We start from the raw sequence: 13555 nt of genomic DNA on the forward strand, positions 1-13555 counted from the left end.
CAACACAGCTGTGTTTTGTGTAGCTATTGACAGCATTATATTTATCTCCCTGCATAGAGCCTTATATCCCTTATCTACTGAAATCCCTTATGTATCTACTTAGAACCTTGTATCCCTTTTCCTTTACTTATCTCTTTAGAACCTTATGCATGGAACCTTATGGATTCTAATGTATCTCTTTACATACCTTATGCATCCATTTAGAGCAGTGGTTCTTAACCTTTTTACTTCCCCGCCCCTTCCAGGAAGTAGTCCGTCCCTCCACGCCCCCTTGCATCTAGCAATAAAATTTCCTTACAGATGTTAAAGAAACTGGCAAGCCCTAAGTAGACTATAGGAAACTGAAGTAATGGCGATACTTTTGCATTTGTTCATAAACTTCTCAATATTAGCCCACGCTCTTGGTAAGAGAATAGCAAATATAATTAGAGAAATTCCTAGTTTTCCCCTAGGGCTCGCACCCCCTGAAATTACTGTGCCCCCTCAGAGGGTGCACCCCCAGGTTAAGAACCACTGATTTAGGGCCTTACATTCCTTTCCCTTATGTATGTATGTATGTATGTATGTATACACCAATCTATCTATCTTATGAATCTACATATCTCTGTCCTTTTAAACCTGTAACAGCGATAAATTTCCACACTGCCACAGAAGTCCGGCTCACCTGAAGGTTTTCCGTCTCCACCAGCAGCTCGCCGTTCTTGAGCCAGTGGAGCGAGGGCTCTGGCTGGCCGTACACGCTGCACTCCAGCTCCACGTTCTCCTTCTCATAGGCGAGAGCGTTGGCCGGCTGCCTCAGAAACCTCGGAGCAACTGTCACACAATTTTCAAGCTTTAGTAACTGAGAGAAACATGATGACTGAAGAACACTAAGATTTTTACTATGCCAAACTTTATACTCAAACCGCAAAATATCGCTAGTCTTTGTTATTCCATTTTCAACATTTTACCACTCTAGTAACTGAGAGGAACTTAATGATTGACAAACACTTAAGATTTTTACAATGGCAAAATTTATCCACACAAATCACAAAAAAATATGCAGTCTTTGTTATATCACTGAAAACACTTTAGTACTGAGACAAACATCTAACCTAACCTAACTTAACGATAACTGGCAAATGCTAACCTTTCACAATGCCAAACTTTATATACTCAAACCACAAAGATATGAATAGTCTTTCTTATACCATTTTCAATACTAGTAACGGAGACAAACATATGATCATCATTTCCTGGATGCCTGCTCCTAGGAGCTCCCAGCAGGGGATGGCCATGGCAGAAGAGCTTCCATCTTTCTCTATCCAGACACTCCCTCCTTGCCTGCTCAAAGTTTCTCAAAGATCTTTCCCCCCTCTCCCCAACGTGCTCTTGCACCCTATCCCTCCATTTCACTGGAGGTCGTCCTCTAGCATTCCCTCCCTCTATCTCACTCACATATACCCTTCTGGTCATCTTACTCTCCTCCATTCGCTCCATGTGGCCAAACCACTTTAAAGTCTGTCGCTTCACTTCTTCCACCACTCCACACTTCTTCCCTTCACCCCTGTGACACATTCCAAAATGCTCGTACACACTTTCATTACTCATTCCATCCATTCTACTCACACCACAAGCACTCCTCAAATAACTCATTTCCACTGCCTGCACTCTAGACCTCTGACTTTCATTCCAGGCCCACGTTTCATATGTGAGGGTTGGTACTATTATTGTATTTCTCAAATCCCTCTTTACCTCCATGCTCACACTTCTGCCATTCATGATTCGTCCCAAAGACCCTACCACCCTTCTTCCTTGCAATGCCCTTTCTCTTGTCTCTCCCTCCATACCACCATGCTTACACATAACTGATCCAAGGTACTTAAACTCATTGACCTCCTCCATTTCTTCACCATTCAAAATTATTTTGCATTCTTTTTCACATTAAATTCTCACTCTATATGGGCATACAAAATCTACAACCTCACTTCTATTTCGCTCACAAACCATCACTTCACTTCTGTTGACATTTACTTTCAGCTTTCTCCTGTTACAGACACTATCAAAAACACTGACCAAATTTTGTAGGTCACTTTCATTTTCTGCAATGAGCACCGTGTCATCAGCAAACAGTATCGAATTCAGTACCCACTTCCTTCCCTCATCGAACAGTCTTACTCCATCTTCTCCAACTTTGCCCTTCATTTCTCTAATGACACCATCCATATAAATATTGAATAACCCTGGTGACATGATGCACCCTTGTCTTAAGCCCACTTTTATCTCAAAATGTTCACTTGTTTCTCCAGTAATTTTGACACATGCAGATGCATCATCATATAGAGAGACTGTATTAGCTCTAGCTTTTTCCATATTCATGAAGGCAGCGTATAGTTTCTTTCCTTTTACTATTATTTTTTCTACTTCCATCCTGAAGGCAAATATCTGATCCACACATCCTCTTCCCTTCCTGAAGCCTCCTTGCTCTTCACTGATTTTCTCTTCTGTAAGTCTTTGTACCCTCTCTATTATGATTTTTCCATATACCTTTCCGGGTATACTCAGGAGACCTATACCTCTATAGCTCCCACATTCCCCTCTCCTGCCCTTCGCCTTGTAAACTGGGACAGTGATGGCTTTCGTCCAGTCTGCTGCCCCCCCCCCATGCTACTTCACATATCTTGACCATCCATTTCACGACTTCATCTCCTATGACAAACATATAATTCACAAAGATTTTTACCATGCCAAACTTTATTCACACAAAGCACAAGAGTTAACCAGCATCTTCATTCTTTCATCCCTTTCACTGGTAAACTCTGGAACAGCCATCATGTGTCTGTATTTCCTCCTGCCTATGACCTCTACACCCAATATTAACCTCTCATTTTTTTCTTTATAGGAGCAGTGCTTTATTGTTTTCATTGTTTTTTTGCCTTTGAACGCTTTCATTGCTGTAAAAAAATATATATGTCATAGTTTTGTCTCACCTTGGACCTGTATGTGGGCCACGGCGTCGAGCGAGTCCTCCCTGTTCTCCGCCCGGCACCTGTACGTCCCCTTGTCCTCCTCCTGCAGGCCATGGATGTGCAGGCTGCTGCTGCTGGTGCCGCAGAACAGTGTGTCCAGGTCCCTGTTCTCCGCCCGGCACCTGTACGTCCCCTCGTCCTCCTCCTGCAGGCCATGGATGTGCAGGCTGCTGCTGCTGGTGCCGCAGAACAGTGTGTCCAGGTCCCTGAGGAAAGGCAGAAAGGTACGGTAAGCAGGTGAGTTTTGTATCTAATTGCTGTTTGTCACAATTTTTCTTTTTTTACAGTAGAGGAAGCAGCTCAAGGGAAAAAATAAATACCAACAAAAACAGTCCATTACAATAAGCCTGCTGCAACACTTACCTTATATACAGCAATAACTGCAACACACACACACACACACACACACACACACACTAAAAAAAAAAGTAATGGGTATATATTTATTTGATTCTGAAATCTCTCCCTCAGTCACTGTTATCCAAGCTCTCAAGACACATCAAAATACCCCTCTCAGTCATCATCATCATTTCATCGACGCCTGCTCCTAGGAGCTCCCAGCAGGGGATGGCGACAGCAGAAGAGCTTCCACCTTTCTCTATCCAGACACTCCCTCCTTGCCTGCTCAAAGTTTATCAAAGATATTCCCCCCCTCTTCCTAACGTACTCTTGCACCCTATCCCTCCATTTCACTGGAGGTCGTCCTCTAGCATTCCCTCCCTCTATCTCACTCACATACACCCTTCTGGTCATCTTACTCTCCTCCATTCGCTCCATGTGGCCAAACCACTTTAAGGTCTGTCGCTTCACTTCCTCCACCACTCCACACTTCTTCCCTTAACCCCTGTGACACATTCCAAAACGTTTGTACACACTTTCATTACTCATTCCATCCATTCTACTCACACCACAAGCACTCCTCAAATAACTCATTTCCACTGCCTGCACTCTAGACTTTCATTCCAGGCCCACGTTTCATATGTGAGGGTTGGTACTATTATTGTATCTCTCAAATCCCTCTTTACCTCCATGCTCACACTTCTGCCATTCATGATTCGTCCCAAAGACCCTACCACCCTTCTTCCTTGCAATGCCCTTTCTCTTGTCTCTCCCTCCGTACCACCATGCTTACACATAACTGATCCAAGGTACTTAAACTCATTGACCTTCACCATTTAATGCGGAAGATTACTTTACAGTTGATCGATCAAATAGAACAAGAAGAAATCACAATTTGAAGATAAGTGGTAAAAGATTCTCGTCACACGAAGCTAAACACTTCTTCTTCAATCGAGTTGTTAAGGTTGGAACTCTCTACCCTGTGATGTCGTTGATAGTACAACAGTTATGGCCTTCAATAATAGATTAGACAAGTGTTTTGAATCCAACCAGCAACTAAGATATTACTCATTGTCGTAATAACGTTAAGTTCTTTCGAATACTGGTGTCCTTGTCCGCTTTTATCGCCCGGTTAGTGGTAGCAGTAATGGTAGTTCTTTCCTCTTTCCTACATAATTTCCATGCAGTTTTTCCATGCTGCATGGTTCTTTTTCTTTTACTGCCAGCTTTGGCTGGAGGGAGCCTTCGCCTTTGCTGTCCTTCATCTTCCACCTCTGATTAGATAGTTAGTGTAGCTTGTCACAAACAGCCTCGTAAGGACCAGCAGGTCTGCTGTTGTTTGTTCTTCCTTTGTGTCTTTGTGTTCTTCAAAATTCAAAATTATTTTGCATTCTTTTTCACATTCAATTCCACTCTATATGGGCATACAAAATCTACAACCTCGCTTTTCAGAAACCATCACTTTACTTTTGTTGACATTTACTTTCAGCTTTCTTGCTCTTGTTACAGACACTGTCAAAAACAGTGACCAAGTTTTGTAGGTCACTTTCATTTTCTGCAATGAGCACCGTGTCAACAGAAAACATTACTGAATTCAGTACCCACTGCCGTCCCTCAATCAGTCCGCCTGTGAAATGATGAAGGCTGAGCACCAGGCAGGGAAGAGAACATTCCAGCAAACTATAATGTAAAAATGTAAAGCCAATAAAATATTCCTGTGGATTGATGAACAACTCATGATTGTATAGAGCCTGTGGCAGCCAGCAACATAAAACATTTTCTTGTCATGAAAGTGAGCATAAATACTCACTTTAAGGCAGTTCACACAGCTACAAAGAATAAAATACAAAATGAACAACATACATCACAAGACAAAGCCCCTGCTGAGAGTGTTGGCCACACAGTGTTAGGCCTTGGCACAAGTATGAGAGAGTATTAACATGCACAAGGTGTCTTAACCATCCTCTTCCCCGCCGCCTGTGAGGAGAGAAACCAAGCATGAGTCTTGTCAGCCGGGCAGGGAATTGGTCAATGCTATTTGTCATGCCATACACTGCTTGTGGGAATATTTACAGGTTCATCACATGCAGCAAAACCATTCTTCCTTGTTGTTACTAAGGCAAACAGCTGATGTTGAGTTTTATTGTAATGCCTTGAAAACTAAGGACACCTTCCCTGTACAAGATACTACAGAGATACTTAGTAGCATAACCACTTTTTAATGTATATGAAACTAGTCCAGAATTCTCCATTTCCTGCCTCTTGAGCCACGAGGCTGGGGGAGTAAGGCTCAGCACTGCCCACAGACTGGCTGACCAGCTCCAGGGCTCTCTCCAGGGCCAAGTCCTGGCCAGAGTGGGCACCATGGGCAGCCTCCCCTAACCTGAGTCTCCTCTACACCCACCACTGAATGGGTATCACGTATCAACGGGGGCTGTGCCCTTCCTCCCCAGGGGGGGCTCTAAACTCTATGCAGAGATCTGTCACTTATGAGCTTCATGCCTTCTCGGGGAAGGTAGTGACGGACAATCCTGAGTCTATTGTGTGATGAGATCATGGTGAATTACACACACACACACACACACACACACACACACACATTTCTAACTAACAGGGAAATGAGGACAATAATCAAGGACAAGGTTTCCAACTGGTGCCCAGTGAGGAGTGGGGTCCCACAAGGTTCAGTGCTGGCGCCAATAATGTTTGCTGTTTATATAAATGATATGGTGGAGGGAGTGACCAGCTATGTGAGTTTGTTTGCAGATGATGCAAAGCTATTGAGACGAGTCAATGATGTGAAGGACTGTGAGGCATTGCAGAGGGACCTGGACAAAATATGGGAGTGGAGTGGTACATGGCAGATAGAACAACCTTGGGATATGTAAAAAAAAAAGAGTTTGGTAGGAGTGGTAGAAGATGTGAATACAATTATAAGATGGGAAGTGAGATAATATGCAGAGGAATGGAAGAAAAAGATTTGGGAGTGACTGTCTCAGAGAACATGTGACCGGACAAACACATCAACAGGATAACATAAGGACAGCATTTGTGTATTTTGGACGAGGAGATGATGAAGAAAATAATAGTTACAATGATAAGGCCAAGGTTGGAGTATGCAGCAGTGGTCTGGTCTCCTCATGAAAAGAAGAACATAAGAAAGCTGGAAAGAGTGCAGAGTGGCAACTAAGGTAGTACCGGAACTTAGGGATCGGACTTACGAGGAGACTCAATAGCATGGGGCTCACAACCCTGGAGAGAAGAAGAGAGAGAGAGAGGAGACCTGATAGCGGTGTACAGGGTGGTGAGTGGGGTGGAGAATCTGGACAGAGAGGACCTGTGTGTGTGGAGCGAGAGAGAAACGAGAGAACATGGAGAGTTGAGGGCGACCACGTGTAGGCGAGATGTGAAAAAGTTTAGCTTCCCAAACAGAAGCATTGAGCTGTGGAATGGAGTGGAGGAGGAGGTGGTTTGTGCAAGAAACATTCATGATTTTAAGAAAAAGTTGGATAAGAGGATATGGAGATGGGACAGCGCGAGGGTAGCTCTTTTCCTGTGTCACAACTAGGTAAACACACACACACACACACACACACACACACACACACACACACACACACACACAGACAGACACACCCACACCCACACGGCCCGGTAGCTCAGGGGTAGAGCGTCTGGCCCAGAAGGACCGGGGTTCAATTCCCCGGCCGGGTTAAGATAAGTTGGGTTTATCTTCTTTCACGTGTAGCCCCTGTTCACCTAGCAGTGAGTAGGTACGCGACGTCAGGCAAGGAGTTGTGACCTCGTTGTCGCGGTGTGTTGTGTGTGAGTGGTCTCAGTCCTACCCAAAGATCAGTACTATGAGCTCTGTGTTCCTCCGTAGGGGAACGGCTGGCTGTCTCGAGAGAGACCCGCAGCAGACCAAGAGGTGAATTACACACACACACACACACACACACACAGACAGACACACCCACATCCACACCCACACCCACACCCACACACATGTAAGAAACAATAAAGACTGTAATTCTGCAAGAAGACCTAAACAAGATTTGGAAGTGGACTATGGAATGGGAGATGAAATTAAATGTGAAAAAATGTCATGTTATGGAAATGGGAAAAAGTGAAGGAAGACCAAAATGGACATATAAAATGGAAGATGGTGAAACATTAAAGAAAGTACACGAAGAGAGAGATCTGGGAGTAACAATGCAAGATAACAAACAGCCAGAGAGTCATGTTAATCGGATATTCGGTGATACGTATAACATGGTGAGAAATATAGGAATAGCATTCCACTACATGGATATGATGAGAAGGTTAATTACCACCATGATCAGACCAAAGTTGGAATTGTGGAGGCAGTGTGGTCTCCTCATAAGAAGAAACACATAAAGAAACTAAAAAGACAAAAATGGTTCCAGAGCTGGAGGGATTGACACATGAGGAAAGACTAAAGGAAATGGACCTACCAACACTAGAACAAAGAAGAGAAAGGGGAGACCTAATACAAACCTACAAATTATTGAGCAAAATGGAAGAAGTAGACAACGAGGAGTTACTACTAAAAGAAGGAATTACTGCCAGGAACACAAGAGGACAGTAAAAAATTGAGGAAAGGAAGATGCTTGAGAGACATAAAGAAACATAGCTTCCTGCAAAGAAATATAGAGCTTTGGAACAGACTAAGTGAGGATGTAGTATTGGCGAGGAGTGTGCTAAGGAAAAGTTGGATAAATGTAGATACGGAGACGGGACCACACCAGCGTAAAGCCCAGGCCTGTAAAACTACAACTAGGTAAATACACACACACACACACACACACACACACACACACACACACACACACACACACACACACATGTTATCCTTCTCTTTGATCTTCCTGTGTTAGTCTTCCCTAAGCTGTCCTTCCCTTCACTCTCTCTCTCTCCCTCGCCTTCCATCCTGAACAAACCCTTGCAGCCCTTCATGCTCCCTCTTACACTTTGTCTAGGAGTGGCCCATCATCTGTAGTCCTGCCCCTGCCTTGGCCATGGCTGGCACCGTGGGCAGCAGCATCTTGGTGGTCAGCTCACGCCACATACCTGCCCACGACCTGACCTTTGGAAAAAGAATGGAGGTGATTTCCAGCAAATACCACTGATAACTAATTGGCCAGGAAGGGGCAAGGCTCAAGTTTAATCCACTACGCTGCTTTAATAGCAAGATCTCAAAAAAAAAAAAATCTCTCTCTCTCTCTCTCTCTCTCTATATATATATATATATATATATATATATATATATATATATATATAAGAGATTAATCTGAAAAAAATTAACTAAAAAGTATAATCTATGATATGATATTCTCTCTCTCTCTCTCTCTCTCTCTCTATCTAACTCTCTCTCTCTCTCTCTCTCTCTCTCTCTCTCTCTCTCTCTCTCTCTCTCTCTCTCTCTCTCTCTCTCTCTCTCTCTCTCTCTCTCTATATATATATATATATATATAAGAGATTAATCTGAAAAAAAATTAACTAAAAAGTATAAACTATGATATGATATTCTCTCTCTCTCTCTCTCTCTATATATATATATATATATATATATATATATATAAGAGATTAATCTGAAAAAATTAACTAAAAAGTATAAACTATGATATGGGATATTCTCTCTCTCTCTCTCTCTCTCTCTCTCTCTCTCTCTCACGGTAGGAGAACACCGGTTCCTGCGATCATAAACTAGTGCGTTGACATTAGAGCTCAAACATCGGTGACTGAAAATAAAGTTAAGGTGCCCAATTTCAAAAGAGCCAACTTCGTAGAAATCTGACGAAAACTAATAGATATGCAACTATCAGATGACGGCAATGCAGAGGACGCCTGGCTAAACTTTAAAATCACTTACTCACCAGCAGGACACATTTGGCCCCTGTGAGAAACGAATTAACACTAATAAAGTCCACCTTGGTTTAATAGCGAAATTAAACACTCAGTCAAGGAAAATTGTCTTACAGGTTAAAGAAAGACCAAAGCACGCCTGAAAACATTAGACTTTACAATGATGCAAGGCGACGAGTAAAAAGATTACTGCATCAGGAAAAGCGTGGATATAAAGTAAATATTGCAGCCAACTGAAAAAAAAAAAAAATCCGAAATTCTTCAGTTATATAAACAACAGGAAGGCGATCATAAGTGGAATTGGACCTTTAATAAACAGCGACGGTGCACTAGTGACTGACAGCCAACACGTTGCAAACCTATTAAATAATTACTTTTCCTCGGTGTTTAATAATAACAGTCCTCACCACCACCACCAACACCAGTACTAATGTAAATCCTGAGCATGCATTGTCTAACTTTGAAATAAAACCCGATGAAGTCCTTAAAGCCCTCAAATCACTTAAAACAAATAAAAGTCCTGGACCTGATAAAGTATATCCAACTCTGCTGAAAGAAACAAAGAGCGAAATACTCTCCTCCCTCACAACCGTATTCAATATGTCCTGCGACAAGGCATTGTCCTTCAGATTGGAAAAAGGCTAACGTGACACCGATTTTAAGAAAGGAGACAAAAGTACCAGGTAATTACAGGCCCATTAGTCTAACTTCGGTTGTAGGTAAGCTACTTGAGGGCATAATTAGAGACAAAATTGTGAGTTACCTTGAAAGCCACTCATTAATTGGGGACTCACAACATGGCTTCCGAAATAAAAGATCCTGCCTATCAAATCTATTAACCTTTATAACGACCTCTTCACTGTTTATGACGTAACCAAATCACTGGACGTAGTCTATCTTGATTTCCAGAAAGCGTTTGATAAAGTCCCGCATCATAAATTACTTTACAAATTAAAACAAATAGGTATTGACGGTCAGGTAAACCAATGGATCGCGAATTGGTTGAGCAACAGACAACAAAGAGTAGTGATTGACGGATTTAACTCAGAGTGGGCGCCTGTCACTAGTGGCGTCCCTCAGGCTCGGTTCTTGGCCCAGTGCTCTTAATTATCTACATCAACGACGTGGATGTTGGACTCAATAACCGCATTAGTAAATTTGCAGACGACACAAAGATTGGAAACTCGGTTCTCACTGACGAAGACAGGCAAAGCCTCCAAGAGGATTTGCACAAAATTTCAGCTTGGTCGGATAGATGGGAGATGCCTTAACGTAGACAAGTGCCAGGTCCTTCAAGTTGAACGAGGAATAAAAAGTTTGATTACGAAATGCGCGGCGTTAAACTCAAAAGCGTTCAATGCGTCAAGGACTTAAAGGTCAAAATCGCGTCAAACCTCAAATTCTCACAGCAATGCATCGATGCAGCAAATAAAGCGAACAGAATGTTGGGCTTCATTAAAAGAAACTTTTTATTTAAGAATAAAGATGTAATACTCCCGCTCTACAACAGTTTAGTCAGACCCCACTTGGAATATGCGGTACAGTTTGGTCTCCCACCATGCAAAGGATATTGCTAAATTAGAAGGTGTTCAGCGTCGGGCAACGAAAATGATCCCTTCCTTGCGCAACAAATCCTACGAAGAAAGGCTTTTCACCCTTAACATGTTCTCTCTGAGAAACGTCGCCTCCGAGGAAAACTGATCGAATGTTTTAAAATACTTAATGGTTTCACGAATGTAGACAGATCAACATTGTTTATGATCGATGACACTTTGCGCACGAGGAACAATGGCGTAAAACTCAGATGTAGACAAGTAAATTCAGACTGCACCAAATTTTTCTTCACCAACGTTGTAGTGCGAGAATGGAATAAGCTCCCATCATCAGTGGTCCAGTGTAACACGACTGACTCCTTCAAAAATAAGCTCGACCGTCACTTCCTTCAACTTAATATCAACTAGAGTAGAAATGCAACGTTTTGGAGTCTTCTGATTAATGTAAAATCACTTAGGTTTAAGGACAGACCACCAAGTCTGGACCATGGGGTCTGTGTGGTCTGATTTTCTATGTAAATCTATGTAACTCTCTCTCTCTCTCTCTCTCTCTCTCTCTCTATATATATATATATATATATATATATATATATATATATATATATATATATATATATATATATCTATATATATATATATATATATATATATATAAGAGATTAATCTGAAAAAAAATTAACTAAAAAAGTATAAACTATGATATGGGATATTCTCTCTCTCTCTCTCTCTCTCTCTCTCTCTCTCTCTCTCTCTCTCTCTATATATATATATATATATATATATATATATAGAGATTAATCTGAAAAAAATTAACTGAAAAAGTATAAACTATGATATGGGATATTCTCTCTCTCTCTCTCTCTCTCTCTCTCTCTCTCTCTCTCTCTCTCTCTCTCTCACACACACACACACACACACACACACACACACACACACACACACACACACACACACACACACACACACACACACACACACACACACACACACACACATCCTGCCTCGCCGCACCAAGAAACATCAGATTACCTCAGGCCGTTGTGTCAAGAACAGGAGTGAGTCCTTTGCTCTCCAGTACTGAACAAACATCACGTCATGAAGCCAAACACCAGATTCTCATCAAGTGTGCGTCTAGTGGTGGGTGGCAGGTGACCACGACCCACCTCAGGTGAGGCTGCCCATCATGAGTGAGGCCCCGGCCAATGCTCTCCTCAACAATGAGCAAAGCTGAAATGTCAGGGGAAATTCTCAACAATACTGGCAGCATGGAGCATCACCAGGGCTCAAGGCAGCTCTCCCTTAGTTTCCGAGACATGAAAATAAAGAGAGCTGAGAAGAAGGACGCGGACTCAGTTCTGGATGACAAGTTTTCCCTACTCTTCCAGGCACAGTTCAGTGTTGGTGAGGTGGTGTTCCAAGTGTGTCACTGCCTGCAGTGTTCATGGCAGCCAGGAGCCTCATGCTTGGCCCACAGTCTGCTGGGATGATGCATTTGCCAAGCAAGGGCGCACACACTGCCTCAGAAGGTTCCATGGCCACAGGTTTTGGACGTGTTTGATGCCAAATTCCAATCTGACACAGGAAGAGGCTTGACAGAAGACAACCTAAAGTTCTTAGCTGGAAAGGCATTCAGGAGTCCTCAAGTACAAGATTTCACTAACATGTCATGGTCATGGTTCTGCAAGGAGCCTCTGTCAGGACGGAACTTAACTTTTTGGGAGTGGTTCTTTGAAGGTCACCAAGGAGCACAGCCTTAGAGCCTTGGGCTTTGTGGGACACCCGCAGGCTGAGGAAATGATAAAAAAACTCCAAGCCTAGGGCTCCTGCGCTTCTCTGACTCAGAAGTTGGGGGAGGCAATATGACATGGAAGACACCACTAAAGACTGTGTTCAGAGGCAGGTATTCCCGCTCCAGCCTTGTACCAGTAACTCCTTTGTCCGCTGGGTGAGGTGCTAAGGTACAGTCTGGGGCATGTGCTATAGCAGACCTTCAATTCGTCCTGTACCTGAACCTAAAGAGCAGCAAGTACTACACCACAGCCAACAATGGGTGTGTCAAGCCTCATCTAATTCTTAACATCCCAGCAGCAGGGCACGTCAGGGGAATCTTAGCCCAGTGCTCCACAAGCAATGTATCCAAGGCATGATGCCGTAGATCCACCTCCTGTGAGCACCAAGCCATCTCATTGTGCTCGGTATTATAAGACACTTTGGCTTCTCACATCGGCTATTTCTGAAGGTCAAAGAGGGGGTCACTCAGGTTCTAATGAGTGTTTTTAAGGTTCATGCTACAGAAGAAGGATCAAACTAACACCGGGCTCATAAAACCACCCCTGGAAATGCTCACAACTCCTAGGAAAGCCTTGCCAAATATGTGAACTTGGTTAACAAAATGTTTTAATATAGGAGTGACAATGTGTCTCCACAACGCCCCCACAACAACCCTGCTGATTATCCTGACACCCTGGAAAGCCTGCCAGACACAGACCTCTCAGCCTCCGTGTGGTCCTCAGTGTTTGGCAGCGTGACAGACAGGGACTGACTGGAAAAGTGGACACTTGTCCGTGGTGGAAAATATTATTTGCATGCTGTTCACAACTAATGGATGTTAAGAGACAGTACAGAAATCTTCTCATATTTGTCTGTCATAAACCTAGTAAATGTATATCAGTGTTTGTAGGAGTTCCTTTTGGGTGTTGTATTAGCTAATATGAATACAAGTGTGCCGATGGAGGCTCATAAGTGCTGCAATCTATTTTTTCATAATAA

The 13555-nt window shown here is 42.9% G+C and overlaps 1 long non-coding RNA gene and 1 pseudogene across 1 annotated transcript; one reads left to right on the forward strand and one right to left on the reverse strand.

Annotated features, from left to right (window-relative positions):
- Positions 1-670: 670 nt before the first annotated feature.
- LOC126993235 (uncharacterized) lies at positions 671-4528 on the reverse strand. The gene is made up of 3 exons (XR_007747536.1): positions 3131-4528; positions 2970-3028; positions 671-813 (listed from the first exon to the last, which is right to left on the reverse strand). It is a non-coding gene; the product is annotated as an uncharacterized LOC126993235 (long non-coding RNA).
- A 7106-nt stretch (positions 4529-11634) lies between these two features.
- Positions 11635-13328, forward strand: LOC126993234 (signal transducer and activator of transcription 5B-like; annotated as a pseudogene).
- The last annotated feature ends 227 nt before the right edge of the window (positions 13329-13555 follow it).

Source organism: Eriocheir sinensis, unplaced genomic scaffold (genome assembly GCF_024679095.1).
Source record: "Eriocheir sinensis breed Jianghai 21 unplaced genomic scaffold, ASM2467909v1 Scaffold588, whole genome shotgun sequence".
NCBI classification, from domain to species: domain Eukaryota; kingdom Metazoa; phylum Arthropoda; class Malacostraca; order Decapoda; family Varunidae; genus Eriocheir; species Eriocheir sinensis.